The 14,959-nt window shown below is 39.1% G+C and overlaps 1 protein-coding gene across 1 annotated transcript in view; it reads right to left on the bottom strand.

Moving 5' to 3' along the window:
• The window catches only part of GPR68 (G protein-coupled receptor 68), a 54,545-nt gene that overhangs the window by 28,265 nt on the left and 11,321 nt on the right, over positions 1 to 14,959 (bottom strand). The window lies entirely within an intron of this gene.

The raw sequence follows: 14,959 nt of genomic DNA, 5'->3' as shown, positions 1-14,959 counted from the left end.
AAGGACTAGGAAATAGGGGTTAAGTGACTTGTCCAAAGTCACACAGCTAGGAAGAGTTTGAGGTAAAATTTAAACCCAGGATCTCTCATCTCTAGGCCTGGCTTGCAATCCCTAGAGCCACCCAGCTGTCCAATATATTTTTTTAAAAGACAAACCTGAATTTGGATCTAGGTTTTTCTAAATACAAGGCCTGTGTTTGCTCCACTCAGACAGCCACTGTTAGATCCTGCTCAGTCTACAGAGATTCGAGAAAACTTGCCTGTCTTCCTCACTCTGTTCCCTTTAAAACAGGGGTTCTTATTCTGGGGGGTCCTTGAATTTAAAAAATATCTTGATAACTATATTTCAATATGATTGATTTCCTCCATAATCCTATGCACTTTATTTTATTCATTTTAAAAATGCCCTTCTGAGAAGGGGTCCATAGGCTTCACTAGATTGCCAAAAGGGTCCGTGGTAACAACAACAAAAAGTTAAGAACCTCTGCTTTAAAATGTGAATCTAAGAAGCAGCTAGGTGGCCTAGTGGATAGAGTCAAGGTTGGAGATAGGAGGTCCTGAGTTCAAATCTGATCTCAGATGATTCTTAGCCATGTGAGCCTGGGCAAGTCACTTAACCCCCATTGCCTACCCCTTATGATTCTTCTGCCTTAGAACCAATACTTGGATTTGATTCTATGACAGAAGGTAAGGGTTAAAAATAAAGTATAAACTTAAACATTTTTTATGCTACCAAATAGCTAGAAACAAAGTAGATGACCATCTGTTGGGAGAACGGCTAAACCAATTATGGTACGTGAACACAACAGAACATTACTGTACTGTAAGATGACTGATATCAAAAAAGAGACGCATGCAAAGCGAGGCAGAATTAGGCACGATATACATGATGCAACTTACAACATAATTGGATGAAGAACAAAAAGGGAGAGTAAACTCTCTGTAATTGTAATGACCAAATCTTGACCCTAGAAAGAGACCAATAAAAACATCCCTTTCTTTACAGAGATGGGTAGGGGGCACTGCGAACATTGTCAAACTTAGCTAATATATTGGCTAGTTTGGTTGGATTGATTTTTTTTCTTTTCCTTTTTAAACATCTTTGTTTCCAGGGTTGGTTTACTAGGGAGGAGAAGGGAAGGAATATACATGGAAATAAAGTTGCCATAAAACCAAAAGATATAAATAAAATTTTAATAATATATAGGCTTAGGAGGCAATGATGTGGCTCAGTGAATTGAGAGTCAGGCCTGGAGATGGGAGGTCCTGGGTTCAAATCTGGCCTCAGACACTTCCCAGCTGTATGACCCTGGGCAAGTCACTTGACCCCCATTGCCTAGCTCTTACCACTCTTCTGCCTTAGAACTAATACACAGTAGTGATACTAAGAAGATAAGGGTTTAAATATATTATATATATATATATATGTACATTTTCTATCTATAGGCTTAGAGTACATTAATGTAGTTAATGCAAACTAACACTTGCCCCAAGATCCAACTTAAGAGAAATCAGATGTAGGACATTGATACTCTTAATTCAATTCAATGAACACTTATTAAGTGGCTAATTGTGTTCAAAGCATTGCATGATGATGCTGAAATATGAAAAAGAACTCCCACAGGTACAGGTTGCCTCTGCTTTCTCCCTGATGGGAAAATACAAAAATCGAACACTGTTGAGGTTACCACATAGAATCAAACCCAGGAGACATCTGTTTCTGGAAAGGTCACTGAAGGATTTTCCAGGGTTACCCAGAGAGTTGTCATCTATGACATCAGCCTTGGGTTAGGAAAGAACCTTCAGTACCTCCATATGTCAGTGGATTCATGATCTCATCTCTGTGAGCCCCTCTTTTAATGGGGTAGATTACAACCCCTTCATGTTTTTTCAATCTGTATTAGCCTTGTCCATGGCCTCCCATATAGGAAAAGGGTTATTAACTTGGGATCCATGAACCTGGATGGGGAAAAAATTATATTTTTATTTTAACATAACTGGTTTTCTTTGTAATCCTATATATTTTTATTTTATGCATTTGAAAACATTTTTCTGAGTAAAGGGTCCAGTGGGTTCCCCAGGCTACCATAAGGAACCATGATACAAGACTTCTTCTCCTCCTCCTCTTCCTCTTCCTCCTCTTACCTTCTGTATTAGAATCTAATACTAAGTATTGGTTATGGGGGTTAAGTGACTTGCCCAAGGTCACTTAGCTAAGAAATGTCTGAGGTTTGAACCCAGAACTTTCCATCTCCAGGTCTTGCTCTCTATCCACTGAGCCATCTAGCTGCACCCCAATATCCTTTTTAATATTCTGTAGGTACCAGTGCTCATCCAGACATTCTCACTACTTGAATGAATGAAATAGCATTTATTAAGTGCTTACTATGTGCCAAGCATTATACAGAAGCACTCGGGTTTCAAATGAAAAAATCAAGACAGTACCTAACCCCTAAGGAACTCACACTCTAATTAAGGAAGACAAAACATGAGAGCTAGCTCATGGTCTGCTCTCTGTCAGTGCCAAAGGACTGTAGTCTTTCTTTTGTCCCCAACCCCTGCCCTTATATACTAGGGGACTCCAATAGACATGTTGATTCTCCTTCAAACACCCTGACTTTCCAGCTTCTCAACTTGTTTCCCATGATTTCCTCTTCCATCCCAGCTCAGCTACACACAGAGATGATCCCACCTTTGACCTTGCCATCATCCACTTTCATGCTGATGAATGTTGAAATTCCTTTATCTGACCATAATTTTTTGTTATTTCATTTCTTCCTTTCCTAAAAACTTTCAGCTTTGTTCTTCATTCTCACTATGACTTCTCTCTCTCCAGGCTTTAGTTCTTTCCCAGGCCGTCACCCTTGCACTGGTTACATTCTCCTTTCTCCATCTTGACTCCCTGGTAAACCAGTTCCACTCTACATTGTCCTCTACTTTGGAGTCTCTTCCCCTTTATCCTCAATGCCACCAATATGGCCCTGCCAAGCCCTGTGCCCGTATCATTTCCACCATCACTGACTTTATTCCTTCATGTACTACTGAATGAAACTGAAGCATAACAATAATAATCAGGGCTCATATTCATATAGTTCTTACTATATGCCAGGCACTATGATAAGCACTTTACCGTTATTGTCTCATTTAATAATCATTTGAAAAGTTCAAAATCATAGTAATTGGGCAAACTACAAGTCTGTGTTCCATAATCATCCTCCTTCAAACTTTCATGGTTCCACCTGCCCTTGATCCTTTGAAAACCTTGCTTTAAAGGTCACTGAAAAATCTAAAGCCATTCAATGAGAGTTTCCTCTTCCTCTCATCTCCCATCACTCAGATGCCTTCTGCTGCTGTCTCTTCTTTCACTCTTATCTCATAGGAAAAGATTGCCCTTCTTTTTGCCAAAGCAAACCTTATACCTCTACTTGCATAAGTGATCCCGTTTCTTCCTAGCCTGTGTAAAGATAAATTTAGGGTTGTGACTTAAAATCTGAATTAATTGGTCACCAGGGGAAAAATCCCAAATAAAATACCCAAGTCAGTCTGGAAATTTATGGTAATTTTAATTAATATAGAGGGAAATATTTCAAGGAGAAAGAGGGAAGAGGGTATAGGATTTCTCCCGCCTGGCCTATGCCAGGGGGAGTTCAAGATCTCTGCTGCTAGATCTCTGAAGGAGATTATAGGCTTCTAAGAGGATAAAGTTTGCGAAGTAAAGGAGGGAAAACTCGGCCAGAAACTCACCACCAAACCGGACAATAGCTGTAACCACACCAAGATGCCAAAAGGCCCAGCACACTGCCACCAGCCACCTCTCCACTGCCAAAGGTACCAGAGAGAGGAAGTGACATGAAATATATAGACCTTTTACTCTTATGTTCCCTCCTCTAAATTTTCATGTCTACAATCACATTAGAGGCTTTTTTCCAGGACTGCCCATTCTTTAGTTCTCATCTTCTTTGATTAGATTATATCTTTTGAGTTACTTAGCACTTCTTGGTTAAGTTCACCTTTTGTTAGTTACTTAACATTTTTGTGATTAATTTAACCTTTATAGTTACTTAACACCTTTTTGTATTAAGATCTTAAAATAGACTTAGCTTAAAGTTCTAGCTTTACTATAAAGTAAGAACTAAGTACCTTCATTGTTCAATCAGGAGATAACGATTTCATCTTCTCCATAAAGTAAGATCTAAGTAGGGTGGAGTAATCTAAATTTCAAACTTGTCCAGCAGATAGGAAGCCTCTATCATGTCCACTCTTTCACTATAGAGGTTTCCACTATTATTCCCATTCTTTCACTCTAGAGGAGAAGAGCCTCCTCTATTATCCTCACTTTTTCACTATCTTTAATTTCTCTAATGACTGCTTCCCTCTCCTCAAAAAACTCTCCCCCGATCCATCTCTCCCCCTAGATATTGTCCTCTATGTTTTAAACTGTGTGAGAAGGCTATCTATAATCGGTGCCTCCACTTCCTTCCTTTTCACTCTACAACCTGGCTTCTGACCTTATCATTCAACCACTTTCTCCAAAGCTAGCAATGGTTATTTAATGGCCACTTCTACTAACCTTTTCTCAACACTCATCCTTCTTTACCTCTCTGCAGCCTTTGACATTTGGGTTTTTTTTAATTAATAATAAATAACTAAATATTATAGTTTATAAAGTTTTATTAATAATAACTAAAACAAAAGAACTGCCTGACTTCAGCCCAGTCACAAATCCAAGAGAGCATGGGAGGGGCATACATCCACTTAAATACCAATAAAGTGATCTTGCCAACATGGAGACGCAGGAGAGATTATAGGGAATTTTGGGAAATACTAAGGACTTCTGCGGAATTAAGTCAAAGGTTCGTTATCTCCATTTATACACACTGTTGGTCATCTTCTTGAATGTTGATCATTCTCTTCTCTCTAGGTTTCTATGGTACTACCCTCTCATGGTTCTTCTTCTTACTCTCTTCCTAGATCTTCATCTAAATAGTACCTGCTCATATTGCTCAAGACTCTGGGCTGGGGTCTTCTCTTTTCCCTCTATACATTTTCTCTTGGTAAACTCATCACTTCCTCTGAATTCACTATCATCTTAGTACTCGTCCAGCCTTAACCTTTCTTGTGTTCTCCAGTCTTGAATTTCCAGCTGCTTATTAGACATCTCAATATGTTCTGAACTAAAATAATTTTCTTTTCTCCCATAACCTCTCCTCTTCTTAACTCTCCTATTTTTGTTGAGGGCGCCACTATCCTCTTAGTCACCCAGGCTCATAACTTGGGTGTTATCCTTGACTTTTCACTCTCTCCCCACTTCCTCATCCAAATTGTTCCCCAAATCTGATCAATCCTACCTCTGCATCATTTCTTACCTATGTTGCATTGTCTCCTCTGACACTACCACCATCCCTGAACTATGAACTTAAGGCTCTCCACAATCCAGTCCATCTTTTACTCAGTGGCCAAAGTGATCTTTCTGAAGTTCAGATATGATCAAATCACCACCCTGTCCAATAAAGTATATAGGCTTGGGGGCAAGTGAGGTGGCTCAGTGAATTGAAAACCAGGTCTAGACAGGTGGTTCTGAGTTCAAATCTGAACTCAGACATTTCCTAGCTGGGTGACCCTGTTCAGTCACTTAACCCCCATTGCCTAGTCCTTACTGCTCTTCTGCTTTTGAACCAATGCTTAGTATCAATTCTAATACAGAAGGTAAAGGTTTTAAAAATAAAAATAAAAGGAAAAATTATACCCTCATATCTAGGTATCTGCAAAACAAACCAAATGAATGTAAGATCCCTAGGATAGGAAGAAGGGAAGGGGGTGGACTAGGAATAGCTTTCTGATGAATGTGGTAATTAATTTGAGTCTTAAAGGAAACCAGAGATTCCAAGAGGAAGACATGAGAGAGCACTATAGTCATTTACTCAGTCAATAAGCATTTATTAAGCAACTACTATGTGCCAGGCACTATTTGGGAGACAGCCAGGACAGAGATAAACACAGAAGATAGAGTGTAGTGTGGCAAAGACAGTAAGAAAGTAATTTCTAATGAGAATAGAAAAGAAGGATGGAGCCAGCTTTTGAATAATTTTAAATGTCAAATAGAAGAGTTTATATTTGACCCTAGAAATAATAAAGAGTTATTGGACTTTAGTGAATAGGAGGGTGTGATAGTGTGCTGGAGCAGATAATTAAATTTACACTGTGAGCATTTACACTTGAAAAATCAGTAAATGTGACAAATCAGGGCTTGATTTATTGTTTTACTAATTGTCTTGACTTAAGAAAATGTAGGAAATATTAATACTATAGATTAAACTTAAAAGTGTATACTACAGTACAGTTTTGGGTCTAGAGAGACTTGCTAAACATTTACCAGCACACTCTTGAGAGGTCACATGATAGACCTGTGCTTCAGGAAAATCACTCTGGTGGCTGGTAGAGATGGATTATAGAGGGAACAGGATTAAGGGAGGGAGATGTATTGCTATTACAATAGTCTAGACAACCAAAGTTAAAATAGGGTTGAAGCTATGTGGATGCAGAGAAGGGAATGTCCAAGATAGATGATGAGGACATGGAAATGGCTGAGATCTGGTAATTGGTAAGATATGTAGATGTGAGAGTGAGACTAAAAACTCAAGAGACTAAAAGGTTGGTGGTGCCCCTAAAAGAAATAGGGGAGCTTAAAAAAGGGGTCTTTTAATGTAGGGGTCTTAGAAAGTTAGTAATAAATAAATAGCAGTCTTAGAGAATTAATAGAAGTCTTAGAAAATTAGTAATAAATAGCAGTCTTAAAGAATTAACGCATAGGGGTCTTAAAAATTAGTAATAAATAGGGATCTTAGAAAATTAGTAATAAATAAATAGCAGTCTTAGAGAATTAATAGAAGTCTTAGAAAATTAGTAATAAATAGCAGTCTTAAAGAATTAACGCATAGGGGTCTTAAAAATTAGTAATAAATAGGGATCTTAGAAAATTAGTAATAAATAAATAGCAGTCTTAGAGAATTATTTAATAAATAAATAGGGGTCTTAGAAAAGGTAAGAAAAAATAATGAGCTCATTCTAGACATGTTGAATCTGAGATACCTATGGAATATCCAGTTTGAAATATACAAAGGCAATTGGTGATATGGGATTATAGCTCAGGAGGGGGATTCGGGCTGGGTTTCTAGATTTGGGAGCCATCTGAAGAAAGATGATCAACAAATTGTGGTATATGTTGGTGATGGAATATTATTGTGCTAAAAGGAATAATAAAGTGGAGGAATTCCATGGAGACTGGAACAACCTCCAGGAAGTGATGCAGAACGAAAGGAGCAAAACCTGGAAAACATTGTACACAGAGACTAATACACTGTGGTACAATTGGACGTAATGGACTTCTCCATTAGTGTCAATGCACTGATCCAGGACAATCTGCAGGGATCTAGGAGAAAAAACACTATCCACAAGCAGAAGACAAACTGTGGGAGTAAAAACACCGAGGAAAAGCAACTGCTTGACTACAGGGGTTGAGGAGACATGATTGAGGTGAGACTCTAAATGAACACCCTAATACAAATACCAACAACATGGAAATGGGTTCGAATCAAGGACACAGGCGATACCCAGAGGAATCGTGCATCTGCTATGGGAGAGGTGAGGGGAGTGGGGAGGAAAAGAAAATGATCTTTGTTTCCAATGAATAATGTTTGGAAATGACCAAATAAAGTAATGTTAAAAAAAAAAGAAAGAAAAATGATCAAGGTGACAGGGGTAACCCATTGTTGTTCATTTTGGTTGTGTATGACTCTTCTTGACCTCATTTGGGGTTGTCTTGGCAAAGATCCTGGGAGTGGTTTGCCATTTGCTTTTCCAGCTCATTTTTCAGATGGAGGAAACAAAGGCAAATGTGGTTAAGTGACTTGCCCAGGGGCACACAGCTAGTAAATATCTGTAGGCAGAGTTGAACTTAGGAAAGCAAATCTTGCTTACTTTGGGTCCACTATCTATCCACACTCTACCACCTGGCTGCTCATAGAATGTTAGAAGTAGAAGGGACTTTAGAGATTAATGAGCTGCATCCTTTCATTTCCAGGAAGAGGAAATGATGAATCAGAAAGGGGAACAATGTGCCTGAGAACACACAGCTAGAAAGCCATAGAGTTTGTGCAGAAACCCCAGGTCCCTTGTACACAATCCATTGTTCTTTGCACTATATAACACGGAAATAAAGAGATTTGGGGCAGAGTCACAACCAAGACTGGCACAGAAACATATCATCTTGGATTCAGAGTTGGAAGAGACCTTAGCAGTTATCAAGTCTGACATTTTATATAAAAGAAAGAAATAAAAAAGCATTTATTAAGCCCCTACAATGTGCCAGGCACTGTGCTAAGAACTCGATAAATGGGGGGCAGCTGGGTAGCTCAGTGGATTGAGAGCTAGCCCTAGAGATGGGAGGTCCTAGGTTCAAATCTGGCCTCAGACACTTCCCAGCTGTGTGACCCTGGGCAAGTCACTTGACCCCCATTGCCTAGCCCTTACCACTCTTCTGCCTTGGAGCCAATACACAGTATTGACTCCAAGACGGAAGGTAAGGGTTTAAAAAAAAAAAAAAAGAACTCGATAAATGTTGTTTATTTGATTTTCACAATTCCCATTTTAGAGTTGAAGAAATGAAGGCAGATAGAGGTTAAGTGACTTTTCCAAGGTCACATAGCTTATAAGGATCTGAGACAGGATTTAAAGTTTTGTACTCAGGTCTTCCTGACTCCAGGCTCACCCCCCTAACCACAGTGCCACCAACTGCCATGAAGAAACAGAGACCCAGGGAGGTTAAGTGTCTTGCTTGACATCACATAAATAGAAAGTGCTCGCATTAGGATCTGAACCCAGGTTTTATGATTCCAAATTGAGAGGGGATATAGTTAGGGAACAAAGGACAGTTCAGCAGTGAAAGAGAGGAACCAACAGCAGGAAGAGTTGCACCAGGAGATGGAGGGACCTATTCTTCAGGGAGCTCATCTCATCTTCCCAGAGGAGTTAGAGAGGAGAGGCAGGTCCTGAAAAGGGGTACTGGGGTGACAGGACCCTGCCAAGGGCTGCCAAGATCACAGGAGACACAGGGATGCATGTATGATGTAAGAACCAAAGAATGGATCCCTAAGAAGCATGAGAATGGTCATCTGGAGAGGAAACATGGCTCCCTCGTGCCAAGAGCCCTCGGTCGTCCTTTAGTCATAGCTCTCATTGGAGGCCAAATGGAACCAAAGGTTTTGTCTTAGACCTCTGAGCAGGAGAAACTCCAATTTGTCTTTCCTAAGGATAACTGTCTTTTGTCTTTCCTATGTCTGTGGGAAGCTAGAGTGCCAGGCCTGGAATTAGGAAAACTGACTCATCTTCCTGAGTTCAAATCTGGTCTCAGACACTTTCTAACAGGTTGGCCTTGGGCAAGTCACTTAGTCCTATTGCCTCAGTTTCCTCTTTTGTAAAATAAACTGGAAGAGGAAGGCAAAAACCAATTCCAAAATCTTTGTCAATAAAACCTGAATGAGGTAAAAAAAAAAAAGTTGGACACACACTACTAGGTCTGTATCTCAAAGAGATTTTTTAAAAAGGGAAAGGACCTGTTCATACAAAAATAATTATAGCTCTGCTTTTTGCAGTGGCAAAGAATTGGAAACTAAAGGGATGTCCCTCAATTGGGGAATGCCTGGACAAATTGTGGTATAGGATAGTGATGAAATACTATAGTGCTCTAAGGAATGATGGACAAGACAATTCAGAAAGAGCTGGAAAGACCTACACAAACCGATTTGGAGTGAAATAAGCAGAACCAGGAGAACATTATACACAATAACAGAATATTGTGGAACAATCAAATGTGATGGACTTTGCCGCTAATAGCAATACAATGATCCAGGACAATTCCAAGGACTTACGACGAAGAATGCTAGTTAGAATGCAGTGGAAAGCATATGATTTATCACCTGTTTACATGGATAGATATGTTTTGGGGTTTTGGTTTTATAAGATTTATTTTCTTACAAAAATGAATAATATGGAAATAGGTTTTGAGTGATAATACATGTATAACTCAGTGGAACTGCTTGTCAACTCCAGGAAGAGGAAGGGAAGAGGGGAAGGGAGACAGCATAAATTATATAACTTTGGACAACTTATGTGTAACTTTGTTACTGGAATAAAATTTAAAAAAAGATACATTTTTTCAGAGTTTGACACAACTGAAACAATTGCACAGCAACAACTCTATAGTTCTGAGTGCCACAGGAAGAAAACTACGTCAGTAGGAGGGCATCTGGCGTACTCTTAAATGCCCTCCTTGGGGTTATGAGGTTCATAAGTCATTCCAGGTAACAGAGATTCAGCCAGCCCATCAAATTCAGTCTTTCTGGTATGAGGTTGGTCAAGCTCCAGCCTGAGAAATGCAACCAGCCTCTGGGTGTGGGCAGCACTCAAGTAACCCTGATGGGGAGTTACTCTCTTTCTTCATTGTGAGATTAGTTAAGACACATAATAAGTGGTAATTAAATGTAAAAATGCTGAGAGTAACAGATTCATGGTATGCTTTCAGATGGGATAAAACCTAGCTGGTTCTGCATTTAAGGGAAGCTGAATGGGGTAGTAGAAGGAGCTCTAGAGCAAGAAGTCAAAAGATCTGGGTTTGTATCTCGACTTGTGTGGTCCTGGGCAAATCATTTTATTTTTCTGAGAGTTAGTTAAATAAATACAAATGATATGACCTATTCCCTCAGCAGGTTAATTGTTATAAAGCTCAAATTAGATAATGTATTAATTTTTCAAAATGAAGAGCACTATATAAATGGGAGAGGCAGCTAAGTGGTTCAGTGGATAGAGCCCTGGGTTAGGAATTAGGAAAACCTGAGTTCAAATCTAGCCTCACTAGCTGTGTGACCCTGGGCAAATCACTTGACCTCTGTTTGCCTTAATCCACTGCAGAAAGAAATGGCCAACCTTATCAGTAGGGATCAGTAGGGACCAGAGTCAGAATGACAGAAGAACAACAAAATAAATAGATGATGATGACTAAAACAGTGTAAAGTACATCGGAGAAATACTTATCCTAGCTTTGCCACCTCTATATGGCTGTGAACAGATCACTTCTCTCTACACCTCAGTTTCTTCATCTGTGAAATGACAGAGCTATACTAATCAGCTCTAAGTTCCTTTAATGTACTTGACTCAATGGGTGTTGATTCTTTAACAGGCAAAAAGCTTCCAATTTTCCATGTTGAGAGACCTAGAATCAGGTTCAGGTCCTAACTTTCTCAGGAACTGTGTAATTTGGGACAAGTCCCTTCCTCCCTCTGTGCCTCAGTTTCCTCTTCTGTAAAATGGGCTACATGGTTGCTAAGGTCTCTTCTGGTTCTAATAAGCTGAGATGCTACTTGGTTAATTAGGCCTGAATTGGAAGGCTAAGATAAAAGTAGAAGAATTGGAAGCCCAGAATGACTTCTCAAAAACTCTATTGTGGACTCTTTTGAGATAATGTAATTAATTTCATCAATCTCACAAAGAGACAGAAAGGTATTCTACTGGCCAAAGAGCTCTGACAAACCTATCGAGCAGAGTCTTAAGGTTTCTGTGACAAAAACCTCTCACTGTGGTAAAATAGACAAATTCCTTTTCAGAATATTATTTTAAAATAATTAACAGAATATGTTAGATTTCAGTTACAAATTAGTAACTATATATGTGAGTGAATAAATATATATTTGTATGTGTACACAGACACATAAATATACATATGTGTGTGTCTGTGTGTATACACACAAATACACACACACACACACACACACACACACACACACATCTTGTTCAAGTTTACAGAAGACCTGAAACCTACCCATAGATTCCTGGAAGGTAGGTGGATCCCATATTGAGAACTCCTACATTTAGGACAGAAAAGGCTAGCCACCTCCAGAAAAAGAACCAATGGGGTCTAAATGCAGATTAAAGCAAACTTGTTTTCCTTTATTTTCCTTGGGTGTTGTTTTAAGATCTGTATTTTCTTTGTAACATGGCTAATATGTAAATCTGTTTTGTCTGACTGAGCATATACAATCTATATCAAACTGCCTTCTAAAGAAGAAAGGAGGGAATGGATAGAAAGGAGGAGGAAGAGAATTTGGAAATCAAAAAATTTTAAGTGAATGTTAAAAAATTGATTTTTACATGTATTTGAGATAATTTTTTTTTAAAGAACCTCTTTAATAAAGGTTACATTAGAGGAGGGGAGGGAAGGAGGAAGGGAGGAATTTTGGAACTCAAAAATTTTTTAAATTAATGTTAAAAATGTTATTTTTACATATAGTTGAGATTTTTTTTTTTAAGAACTCCATGGGAAGGGGCAATTAGGTGGCTCAATGGATTGAGAACCAGGACTAGAGACAGGAGGTCCTGAGCTTAAAATCTGTCCTCAGACTCTTCCTAGCTGTGTTACCCTGGGCAAGTCAATTAACCCTGACTGCCTAGCGTTCATCTCTGTATAGTTCTCATAAAATCCAAGATGTAAAAATTTTTGAGAAAAATTTCAGGAAAAGAAGCTTGCCAACTCCTTGAATCAAGAAAATGAACTATTTGGAGAAAGTGTCATAAAGAAATTTCCACTGCATCAGAAGATCCAGAATGAACTTTGGGGTGTAATTGATTGAACTGAAGGGGGTTGAACACATTTATTTTGAATGTAAACTCTTATGCCAAAGGAGACTGCTCCCTAATTGTTTTTTTGTCAATGTGTCTAGCAAACATTGGTTTTGCTCTCTCTCTTCTATTTCTCTCTTATCTTTAACTATTGTAGTTTCCTCTTAGAAAGCGCAATATTGTATACACTTGTAGCTAGAAGACCTTTAGAGGTATAAATTGGTTATGTTAAATGATTCACTGGGGAGACTAGTCTCCCAAAGTATCACAGGGAGAATTGTGAAAGGGAATACTTTATTTTCTTTGTCTATTTTGAGTTAATTAATCTAAGAACCCCCTACTTAACACTTTGTTATCAAGTAAGAGAATTCACAAGTCACTTACTTGGAGAGTTCTACCCTTCTAACCCAATCAATCAGAAACTTGTGAATCCTTTGATAAGAATTGACACCTTCAAAGGATGAGGGATGGATCCCATAGACACTGCCCCCTTGGACAGTGCTAGGCAATTGGAAGCTGTTATTGGCCCCTGTGAAGAAGAGAAGGGACAGGAAAGGACTATAAAAAGTTCAGAACATCTTTGGCTGGAGGCTCTGTCTTGAATTTGGGCTTGGAGTTTCAGGTGGTAAACTTCCTCTTGGAGGTGATTTTAGACTTGGACCTTGACTTCGACTTGGGATCTTGGCTCTTGGCTTGTTTCTTGGGTGAGTGAGTAGCTAGCCTTCCTTTCCAGGCTTCTGGAGAGGCCTTTCCCTCTTGGAGAAGGTCCTGTGGGTCGAACACTGGGTCCTCTGGTTGAGGGTTAACAATCCTTGCCAGGCTTAGCCAAGCACTGGAACAATATTTAATGTGATAGGCTAGACATCTTCTCTATCTTCTTTTTGCATTTTTCTACTTTCACTCTTTCCACCTCTTTGTAAATAAAAGCTATTAAAAGTCATTTTGACTTGAACTATAATATTTTAAATTGGCGACCACCATATTATTTTAGAGTTCTCACATATTTAGTCAAACCACTAAATTTAATTCCTTACACCTCTCTTCTGCTTTGGAACCAATACACAGCATTGGTTTTAAGATAGAAGGTAAGGATGTTTTAAAAACCTAAATTTTAATTCTAGATGTGATCCTGTGAAAGTAATTTAACCCCCATTGCCTAGCCCTTACTACTCTTCTGCTTTGGAACCAATACATAGTATTGATTCTAAGACGGAAGGTAAGGGTTTTTTAAATAAACAAATGAAAGAAAAGAACCCCTTCAAGAGAGTTTATTAACATCTCTCTCTCCCTCTCTCTCTCTCTCCCTCTCTCCCCCTCCCTCCTTCCCTCTCTCTCTTTCTATATATATATGTATATATAAAGCTATAGATAGATAGATAGATAGATAGATAGATAGATAGATAGATAGATAGATAGATAGATAGATAGATAATGAAGATACTGGGCCTGAAATCAGAAAGTCTCATCTTCCTGAGTTCAAATTTAGCCTCAGACACTATCTGGATGGCCTTAGACAAGTCACTAAACCTTGTTTGCCTCAATTTCCTGTTCTGTAAAATGAACAGGAGAAGGAAATGGCAAAGCATTCTGGCATCTCTGCCATGAAAACCCTAAAAAGGTCCCCAAAAGCCTGACAGGACTAAAACAATTAGCCAAAAACAAGAAAAACCTGAGCTAAATTTTCTTGTCTTTCTCTTCCCACTCCCACTTAAATTCATTTACATGTCAAACCAGAGAGGATCTTGGGAATGTCTACCCCTAAGGCAGATACACAACTGAAATCTTAGCCCTAGGCAGAAGAGTTAAAGGAAAAGACTTGATCTAAGGTGAAGTCCAACATCTGAGATGGAGTACATCCTGCCTGACTCTCTGGGTGTGGAAGCTCCTAGCTTCAGCCTGCTCTTATCAAAGAGTGACTTTCTAGTCACAACACTCTGTCAGGCTGGAACTGAGGTAGGTGGCAGGAGACCCAGAGTGATGAAGTTCAGAAGTCAGTAATCAAGAGCATTTTGTCCTGAAGAGACTGAAACCAGTGCAATGACTAGCCCAGGAGAGATGAGAGAAGAGAGAAGACCAGGATAAAGAGATGGGCATTGATGTGCAAACACACGCTTTATGTGTGGGTGCAAAAGCATGCACAAAAAGGCAGAGAGCAGCAGAGGAATAATGTGGTAACCCAAGGAAGACCCAACAAAGAGCAGAAGACATCAGAACCTGTGGAACTGGGCAGAAACTGCTTTTCCATCAATGTTTGGAATTTAAGTGCCCCTTTGTGCTTAGACCTTGACTCT

This window comes from Monodelphis domestica, chromosome 1 (genome assembly GCF_027887165.1).
Source record: "Monodelphis domestica isolate mMonDom1 chromosome 1, mMonDom1.pri, whole genome shotgun sequence".
NCBI classification, from domain to species: Eukaryota; Metazoa; Chordata; class Mammalia; order Didelphimorphia; family Didelphidae; genus Monodelphis; species Monodelphis domestica.
Note: the sequence above shows the minus strand (reverse complement) of the source record. Positions and strands in the feature narration are given on the sequence as shown.